Here is a 10298-nt window from a genome sequence, read left to right as displayed (position 1 = left end):
CTCCAATATTTCATTAGCCCTTTGTTCCACACACGTCCTTTTAAATCCAGCTGAGAACTACAATGAGCCATTGGTGCTCATTTTTCTCTGGTGGATGCATTTTCCAGCTCCTGGGAATCCAATTTCCTGTTTCTGCTCCTGTCAACTGATTGGTGTTTATGCTTAGCAATCTGTTTCTTATAACCCTTTTGTTTTCCGGTCTTTATTCCGTCTATCCTCTGCCCCGCCACTTTCTCTGCATCTTTTATTTCAGGGTTGCTTGTTATTGTCTCGTTAAGTGTTCCAAGATCAGGCCTGCTCCAGGATCAGGGGGGTTTAGCTTCTGGCAGCAGTTAAAGCAGTTATGGAATGGCAACACCTACAGCATGAGACATCCAGTCCAGTGTGTGTGTGTGTGTGTGTGTGTGTGTGTGTGTGTGTGTGTGTGTGTGTGTGTGTGTGTGCGTGCGTTTTCATGCTGTGGCGTCTCAATGGTGAAAAGTATTTTTGCCGTTTCTTCACTGGAGCTTGTAAATCTTGTTGAGCTGTTGCTTATTTGGATGTCACGAAAAAAAAAAATCCCTGCTGTGCCATTTATCCTCATTTGGCACCAGATTAAAAAGTGAACAAGCTTTTAATTCACAGAGGGGAAGAACTGTTACAAAACAAGACAAAACAAAACAAAAAACAAAAACAACAACAAAAAAACAGCTAGAACAACAAAAAAAAACTTCAGTCATAAATTTTAATGAGCCACAAAACAGAAGCATCTTGAGCTCATGATGCTCTGGTTTTCCTTTTGAAAACTTTGTTAATCGAAGCATCAGGTCACAAGTTTAATGGGAGAGATTTGTCTAGTTGCAACATTACAGCAGGAGACGTTTGTTTTCCTGGCGAGAGAGACATTTCTGTTGAGCAAGAAAAACTGAATATATAAGAAGCAGGTGATACGTGGATCACTCAGTTAACACTTGAGAATGCCAACATCCATCCATCCATCCATCCATCCACCCATCCATCCAACCGTCCATCCATCCAATCAGAGGGACAATGCTGTGTGCAGAAATAGTGAAACTGATTTTTTTAATGTATGGATGAATAGATATAATTACAAACAACAATATCATGCTTTTTTCCTCCAGTTTATATTCAAACATTTAATGCTGATAATTGTTAATTACTGCTTGCAGCTACATGTTTACCTTTGAGGCGGTACCAAAGATGTGAATTCATTTGTGACAAGTAGAATTTTTTGTTGCATATTTTGCACACTAGCACGTTTATCTTTAGTTTTTCAAACTGAAACTTTCCAAGTGCCTCAGTTCCTCAGTTCCATGCTTCACAATCAGTAGCTGCTGCTGCTCTGAGCTGCTTTGTCGTCTGATGCTTCATTGTTATCTTTGGGATGTTGGGAGCTGAAAGGAACTTTCAACAACAGCCTGACAGCATGTCCACAAATCACAGAAGTCACCTCAGGTTCATCAGGCTAATTTTAAAGAAGACCTGATCAAATGACCACAGTCTTAAACTCAAACGTACTGCATTCAACATGTGCATTTTAGAATTTGTCGTGATATAAATGTAATGGAGATACACAGATGTAAGTCATATCCCAGTAAAAGCCTTTTGCAGGTTCATGTTGCTTTATATTTAGAGATTTCAGCAGCCATGGCAGAGAGATGGCAGTGAAATGATCCTTAATTTTTTATTTATCTTCTTTTTTTTTTTATCTGAAAAATGCTTGATTTTATTCAGTGCATCAGCGGAAAATAAAGGATTGGAAATCTTGATATTCGCCTTGAGCTCTCACAATCTGTTCCTGCAAATGCTTCAAATGACTTTCTTTTGTTTCTTTGTTGTCCTGTTGGGCAGCGTATGTCTGCAATGTGATAGATCTGAATGGTTTTTTTTTTTAATGCCAAAACATATTTACCCTGCAAAGGAAGAATCTTCCTGTTGCTACTTTGTGTATTTCTGATGAATTTGCAAGTGGACCAGAGACAACAACAACAGGTGGGGTGCACGATGGCAAATGGGGAAAATGACTGACGCCAGCAGCTCAGTAGCTTTATGTTTTAATACTTTGCCATAGAAGCATCGAATCCTGTACAGAGCGAAGAGGCTTTGCTCCTCAGGGCGGCTCAGAACCAAACGTGGTGTGGAAGTTGGCACAGGAGGAGAGACGGCACTTCTCAGGCACACAACTGGTGGGGTGCCTCCAATTTTCCAAACTCTGCTTTATTTGATTTTGTCATTTGAAAATTGCTCAGGCCTGGTGGAGAATGTGCACCGGCGGTAGGATTTGGCCAGGCGGTGGGGCACTCTGGGGGTGAAACCCCCCCCCCCACACACACACACACACACACACTTTCCTTCGCCAGCCCGCCCCTCTCTACAACTGTCAACCAGCAAATCAGCCCTTCATGGAAACCAGACCTTTAATTATTTTCAGATGCCGACGCGTTTGATGTGAGCCGCGATGTGTGACTTTGCTCTGTTCTGGGGCCGCATTAATCCGGCGCGCTGATTAAAAAAGCTCGCACGCCTCGCAGGCTCGCCGTGTGCCGGTGGATCGGGCGGAGGTCAAAGAGTCATCGCAAAGAGTTAATGGAGACGGTTTCAGTGAACAAATGAATTAGATTTCCTCCTTTTCGGCAGCGCAGTGATTGACTCTGTCAATCAGATTAAACTTTCAAACACTTACATATTAATACACTGTCCATGTTGGATAAAAAACTCTTAAGAAACATCCCGGCTGCAGTTGATCAGTGGCGTGTTTTATAAAGCTGAAAGGATGTATAATGGTGTGGAAACAAACAATTAAGAGTTTTACTGCAAAGGCTTTGTAAAATCACCGAGCAGAAAACATCTCATCTGCTGACGTTTCCACCGCTCCATCTGGTTCCTGCTTGTTTTTAAGTGTATTGTTAGGATTTTCACATCAAATCCACAATACACAGAGACAATGAGTAATGATTATGTAATGGTTTCCACAGAAAGCCGCCTCTGTGTTTCAGAAAAGAACATGTTCCAGTTTCCAGCGTTGGACCGTGTCTGAAAACGCTTTCCCGTGCACTTTGTCTCACATGGCAGGCTTCTGTGGATCGTGTCAGCCTCAGCTGGACCAAGCAAGGAGTTTCATACACACACACACACACAAAAAAAAAAAAAAAGTCACAAAGCCAAGAAAAATAAATGCGCCATGTCTCATCTCCCTCTGTGATGTGAAACTCTATCGCCAGTACCATTTGGAATTCAGTCAGTCATTTCTGGATGGTTCCCCGGTAGGTTTCTCTCCTTACCTCGGAGCCGCCGCGGTCTTCTAGCGTTACGCTGGGCCCAGCGAAGGACCAGCTGTATCCTCGGGAGTGTGCCGAAGCAGGTGTGATTCCACTCCGATTTGTGTCAAACATGCCAAAAATAAGAGAAAAGAATAGATTAGTTATTCCTTTCTTTTTTCTCCTAAGAAAAACTTGGTATATGTTTAGCAGCCTGTCAATCTTCCTACTATTCTCTGAACAGGATAGTGTTTTAGCTGCATGTCATCAGATTTCACCCGTCAGGCACAGTTCAGTGCATTCACTACAGTCTTAACTACTGCGACTTGTGTTTTTCATGAAATCACTACTTTAAAAAAAACTATCCAGGGTGTATAAATTGAGGTGTTATATTAAGTATCAACATCTCTTCTCAGCATTTTAGATCAAGTCCAAATACTGAATCAACAGGCAGAAAGGTGTGGAGGGGAACATACTTCTCATTTTAATCAAGGTGGGGTAACATGCAACACCTGGCTGACCGGAGGAGCAGGGTCAGCCCAGAGAGGAGGGAGGAAGACTACTGGTGTTGAACAGCAGCTGGTCTGCAGGGTCAGTGTGTCCACCGGCATGTATCCGCGCTGACCTCAGACGCCCCCGTGCCTGCTAAGATCATCTCCTGAGTATCAAGCATGTGTGTGTGTGTGTGTGTGTCACTGGACCTAATAGTGTTTTCCTCTGAGGAGGCGGAGTTGGTCGGAGAAGCGTATTCACATCTGGTTTAAGTGAAAGTGTCACAGAATAAATTATACCACCAGATTGCTCAACAAAATCATCCAATCAGATTATAAAACATTTGTTTCTTCTCTAATTCTGCAAAGTTTGAGGACTGTGATGATTTTTTTAATCTGAATATTGGTCTGGATTTATGTAATTTACAGTTCACTGTCTGCCAACTTAGCCAAGAGTTTGCATATTCTCCCTTCTCGCAATCCTAAAACATATATTTCAGGCTAACTGGTATCTCGTGTCTCTCGGTGTTTGTCCAGTGATGGACTGAAGAAGCGTCCATAATGTGGCCGGACTTTGACCATTGTTAACTTAGTGTGGTTCAGTTTTCACTTCTTCCTAGTTGATTTCTACCAGATTGGCACATACTGAGGACAGACTGCGTTGTCTCTTCTAGATTTGTTGACACGTTTAGATGTTCATTCCTTTTTCTGTCTTTTTCTTCATGTGATTGTTTCTGTTTTTACATATTGGAAATAAAGATTTATAGATAAAATTAAATTGATAAAAAATAAATAAATAAATAACTGGTTCACAAAGATCCTGCAACCAGAAAAGGTGCTGTGGGGGACAGTTGAATGGATGGATGGATGAATGGATGAAATATGAGTATCGTTGGCACACATGGTCAGTTTATTTGTCATAAACTTCACCATCCAGCCTGTGAGTCCTCTAAGATTTTCCTCACTTTCATCTCTCTCTCTGTGCCTTGTGAAAGGACAGCGGTGGCCTTGAACTTAGAGAAAGCAACTTGTGATCGGGGGTTTCAAGCCCACCGCTGACAGGCAGGTGGTTGTCCACTTCACCTTGTATGTCTAGTGAAGGTTAACTATGAATAGTATGGCTCAAGGTGTAGCGTCTGCCTTCAGAAAAGTACCAGAAGCATCTGTCCCGAAATACTTGAGTAACAACAAGGTTATCGTGTGTCAACATTTTTTGACGATGGTCAGTAGTATAAACATGGAAGCTAAAGCACTTCCAGCCTCTCCCCATCACTCCTGGAGCAATAAAGCAAAGCAAATGAAATGCAACTCGTCTTTAGACTGCAAAAATTATAAATCAGCAAACAGATAGTTGTATCAGTGTGGTAACGCAATGAAGATAGTGTAATTTTCAACTGGAGGTTCACTCATTTTCTCTGCTATGCTTCAGAATAATCTATTATCTCAAGAGATTTTTTTTTTGGCACTGTAAATGCTTTCATGAACAAAACCTTGATTTGGTTTAATTTTCTAGATTTACACATTTTTCACTGTGAACGAAACAATTTTTTTTAAAGACTTTAAAAACAAAATTAAAGGCTACACAGCAGTTGGCACTACTATGTCACTGTGTGGCCTCTGTGTGGTTTGCATGTTCTCTCCATGCGCGTGTGTTTCCTCTAGTTTCCTCTAACTTCAGGCTTGTTTCTCTTTTCATTCAGTCATTCCTATTAGGTTTTGAATAAGGCTTTCGCAGGACGACAGTGAGAAGGAAATGTCATTATGACATGTGTTCTGCTGTCGGGGTCAGTTTCCTCATATCAGTCCTGTCCTACATGGACTTTATGGCCTTGCTCTGGTTCCAGACAGGCCTACAACAAACCAAACGCTTCATAATAACTTCACACACTGGGATTAATGAATGTCACGGTGCAGCACAGGGAAAGCTGTGCACATGCACACACACATATGAAGTCATATTATTTAAATACCACCTGTGGTCGTTCAGTGTATACACATTCCCTCCAAGCTTAAAAAAAGGTGTTTTTATCAAATTTGGGAGCGATGGTCCAGCTTGAGGCTCCTGCCGATCCAGGCAGAGGGGTGGTGCCCCGGGAGGGTGTTTGCTCAGGGCCCACTTTACGACCATGATGCTTTTTCCAGATCTCAGTCTGAAATGGAGACAGGAATGGCTCCGAGCCAGTCAACTGCCTCTTAACTGGAAGATCGGACCCATTTTTGGCAGGTTAGAAACAGGTACCTGAGCTCGTCTTGATAGCGCAGGTCACATAGCAGTATCCTCGCATTCCGCTCCAGCCGTTGCCCCACCAATGCCCTGATAGTTCACGGAGGAAATGAATATCACCCCAAATCCACAAATTCCTCACATGCAAGAGAGATTTGCATGCAATCAAGGCATTTCCTGCGTTATTTTCTTTCAGCTGACTGGCATTCCCTTTGATGCCCAGCACATACTGCTCATTGCATTAATGCTGATTGTAGCTTACCTTTAAAGGTAAAGGCCCCGGGCTATCTGAAACCTGATCTGTGGTCAAGGCTAACTTCTGCTCTGAGCTATCGCTGCAATGTGCCGTGACAGTCTAATGGCCCAGCCCCAGTGTGGATCAAAGGGCTGTTTGTGGTCCACGCTGGAGATTACACTTGGCTGCGGTGCCATTCTCTCATAGCAGCCAAGACAGATCCCAGAGGCCTTCAGAACCAAGATGTTTATCAGGCCTCTACTCTAACAAACAAGATGTGCGTCACCGGCTACAACCATGTAATGTTGATGTTTCTTTTTTGTTTTTGCACTGATGGTAACTGGTAGAACTCATGTTTGCTGTTCGGCTATGCTGTATGATTGTGTGTGTGTGTGTGTGTGTGTGGGTGGGTGCAGAGGAGATATTTATTTGATGTTACCATACCCCAAAGGACTGCATTGTTTGGCTCTGTTCTCAGGTAAATTGAACTTCTCAAAGAATGACTGTATTCCAGTAAATAATTTGGCCCTCAAAATCCCTGAGAAATATATTCCTTTTAATATATATCTAAAAGCAGTTTTGAGTATTTGGGTGTGGACATTTGTCTGCAGCTAATAGATCTTTATAAGACTGAATTCCCACCCTTATTAGACAAGCTCAAGTTTGACGGTATATCTAAGTATCTGGGAGGAAAACTTGTATGAAAATAAATGTGTTTCCAAGCTTCATTTATCTTCTACTGTTTACTGAGCTTCAAACCCAACGCCTTTCTTTGAAAGAAAAAAAAAGTGAATCTCTGCTTTTATATTCAAAGGTGAGACCCCCAGCATCAGGAGAGAGTTGTTGCAAAGGCATGATCTGATTGGTGGCCTGTGGCTCCCTAACCTAACACTCCACTACCTGGCAGCAAATTCTGTCTTTGTGGATTCAGGAGCCAACACTAAATTGGTGTGAAATTGAAGCCAAATCATGTCGCCCCACCTCACTCTTGGCTCTTCTCACATCTAAATTACCTATTTGGCCAGCTCAGCTTTCACACAACTTTTATTTCAACGTTGAGAGTCTGGCTCCAGTTCAGACATGCTTTTGGCCTCCATAGATTGGCTAACCATAGTCCTTTGTTTACAGTTAAAAAAAACCCAACATCTTTTTAGCCCTCCTGGTGTGAACTGATGCAGCTTTTACGTTAGGACAGAGATCTGGTGGGTGGCTTCAGAAAATAAAGACAGGTTCATCTGCCCATCACTTGTATTAAGTCAAGCAAATAACAGAACATCTGGTGCCACAATATTAATTAGTATAATATTAATTAATATTAATTAATTGGGGGGTTATTGACTGCTGAATAAATAAATAAATAAATAAAAACAGACATGCATGTGAGGTTAATTGGTGACCCTGAATTATACCATGTGAGTGTGTGTTACCTGTCTAGGGTAGAACCTGACCTCTGACCTTGCCCACAGTTAGCTGGGATTTGTTTCAGTGCAAGGCAACCCTGAAGACGGATGGATGGATGGATGGATGGATGGATGGATGGATCTATTCACAGAGAAGTGTTACACTGTGGAAATGTATGACATACTTCTAAAATTAATCACCAAGCCTTGTTCTCCACCTATTTTGCAGCAATGATATTGATCCTTCTGACTTTTTTTTTATACATTCTGTTTTAATCGAATTTTGTTTTTATGATTTTCAGTAAAAACTGTGCATCTTGTTATGTCTGAAACATAACATGACACCCCCCCCCCCCTCCCATTTTTGAAATTGTTGGAGAAACACTTGTAACAAAATTGAGTACATGTTGGCCATTAAAACAAAGCAGACAGGAAAAAAGATAAGAACAGGGGGATTAAAGAGAATTGAACAAGAAGAATGCTTAAACAGAGAAAGTTTTCAAAGCCTTTCGGCGCCGACTATGAAAAAAAAAATCCATTAAAGTTAAAGAAAACAGATCAGTTGTCGGAAATGACACAATCGTTCTGAGAGCTGTAGTGTTCACATTAACCCACAGAAACATGCAAGTTGTCAAAAATCATAATAATATGAAGAACATAAAAGACTAGGTGCGGATCAATGCCGATTTTTCGTTTCATTAACTCCCAGGTGGGAAACAGGCTCGAGCCGCACTAATTGTGAGCATGTGGCCGCGCGCAGCGTCCAAAGGCGCACTTGACTCTTCCAGGCTGTCCGATCCTCTGAGCTCAAAGCCCTGGAAGGGATTTATTTTTTAACGGTTATAGGTAGTTCTGCGGAGAAAACCCATTAGTACTGCAGTGCTGCCTGCGTGCGTAAATCACACACAGAGAAGAAATAGTTCAATAAGTGCTTTCGCAGTTCCCACAAAATAGTGTGTCGTCGGAGTATTTTTTTTCTCTCCTCAGTTTTCTTTAAGAATTGGCACCGTTTGTCTCCTCGCCCTTCAGGACTGTTGAATCTGTGTAGCTGTAAACAATGAGGCGGGTCTGAATGTGACAGGAGCGTCTCTTCAGCCGGAGAACCGAGAGCGTCATCTGGAAGAGAGATGCTGCTGGCAGCACGACAGACGGTCCTGACAGGACAGGCTGCACCTCCACACCTCTCTCTCTCTCTCTCTCTCTCTCTCTCTCTCTCTCTCTCTCTCTCTCTCTCTCTCTCTCTCTCTCTCTCTCTCTCTCTCTCTCCATCCCATTAATTTTTCGCATTACGCACGCTCCTGCGTAATATGCGCCTTCTGTCTTTTGCTTCAGATTAAAGCAGCGGTTTAAAATTAAGCAATATAAATAAAAAGAAAAAAAACATTTTTTCAAAAAAGTTGAAGCATAACCCTATAAAATCAGTCTTTATGTCTATTTTGTCCTATCTGTTTGTTTTTTGCGAGAGAAAAATGACACACCTTCAGCATTTTTTTTTATTTGCCAATATATTTATTATTTTCCTCACTAAGCACCAGAGATTTTTCATTCTTCCTCTTATCTTGATCTAGATGTGTTCGAAATTCATGTTGTGATGAAACCAAAAGTCTATATTTCGCAGTGCCACTGTGCCTCTTCAGGCCTCCTGCTTTGAATTACGTCCGGCATCACTCATTTGTTGACAGAGATCTGAGCCACAGAGAGTGAATAAAGTTTTTTCCCAGCATAATATGATTATTCGTTATTTTTAGTAAGTGTAAAATACATAAAAGTCGATGTACGATCAAAGGAGAAAGGATTCCAGTCGACGTTTGGGGCCAATCAACTAAAAATCCCTTCGGAATCAATTCCTAAGGGAGTCTACAAATGATAAATAGGGGGATATTTGGAGAATGTTTCTGTGTCTTTATATGTACATTAGAAAAACGAGTGACAGTGGACTTTCACGCACTTTTACGCATTAACCCACATTTTTTCGATGCATTTTTTTGCTGACTTCATACTGTGGATTGATGGACTTTTCACAAGATTCACACACATTTGTAGTGTGTGAGAAAAATGAAACGTCCATTATATGCCTGATGAAAAAAATATAAATTATTAATAAATTAATGTTTCTTCATTAAAATAAAAAAAAACATTGTTTTTGTCATGCAAAAATATCTTTTAAATATTTCTATCCCAAACAAAAAAAAGGACAAAATAACTTGGACAATCTCGAAATTGTGATAATCAAAAGTTAATAAATTAGAGCTTCTTTTTCCGGGTGTTGATTGGGATGCATTTGTCTCCTTGCAGGCTTAAACATTTCCTGTGTGTCTCCAACTGGCGGCCGCAGACTTCACCTGCTGTATTGTTAGTTTGGTTAATTCTGGTGAAGTCAGCTGCTGCCTCCTCCTGATCGACTCTCCTCACATCGCCTGTGTTTACTGCGGATTCCCTTTAAATTAAGCATCCTGGAGGACTTCGTCAAATCAAAACCACGTGTCAGCAAACATACAGCTTTGTTGAATTAGAGCTCATCCCCGAGCTGCCCTCCATCCAACCTCGGAGAAAGAACGCGCTTATTTGATTAACCCCCGTGCGTAATTACAGCGTGCGTCCTCTCCCAAGCTCGCCCTTTAGTCACTCATATCATTTGCACATTAGGAGTCCATTAATGTGGCCACTAGACCCAAATTATGTGGGACAAGT

This window comes from Salarias fasciatus, chromosome 16, assembly GCF_902148845.1.
Source record: "Salarias fasciatus chromosome 16, fSalaFa1.1, whole genome shotgun sequence".
In the NCBI taxonomy this organism is placed as follows: Eukaryota; Metazoa; Chordata; class Actinopteri; order Blenniiformes; family Blenniidae; genus Salarias; species Salarias fasciatus.
This window is presented reverse-complemented; position numbering follows the sequence as displayed.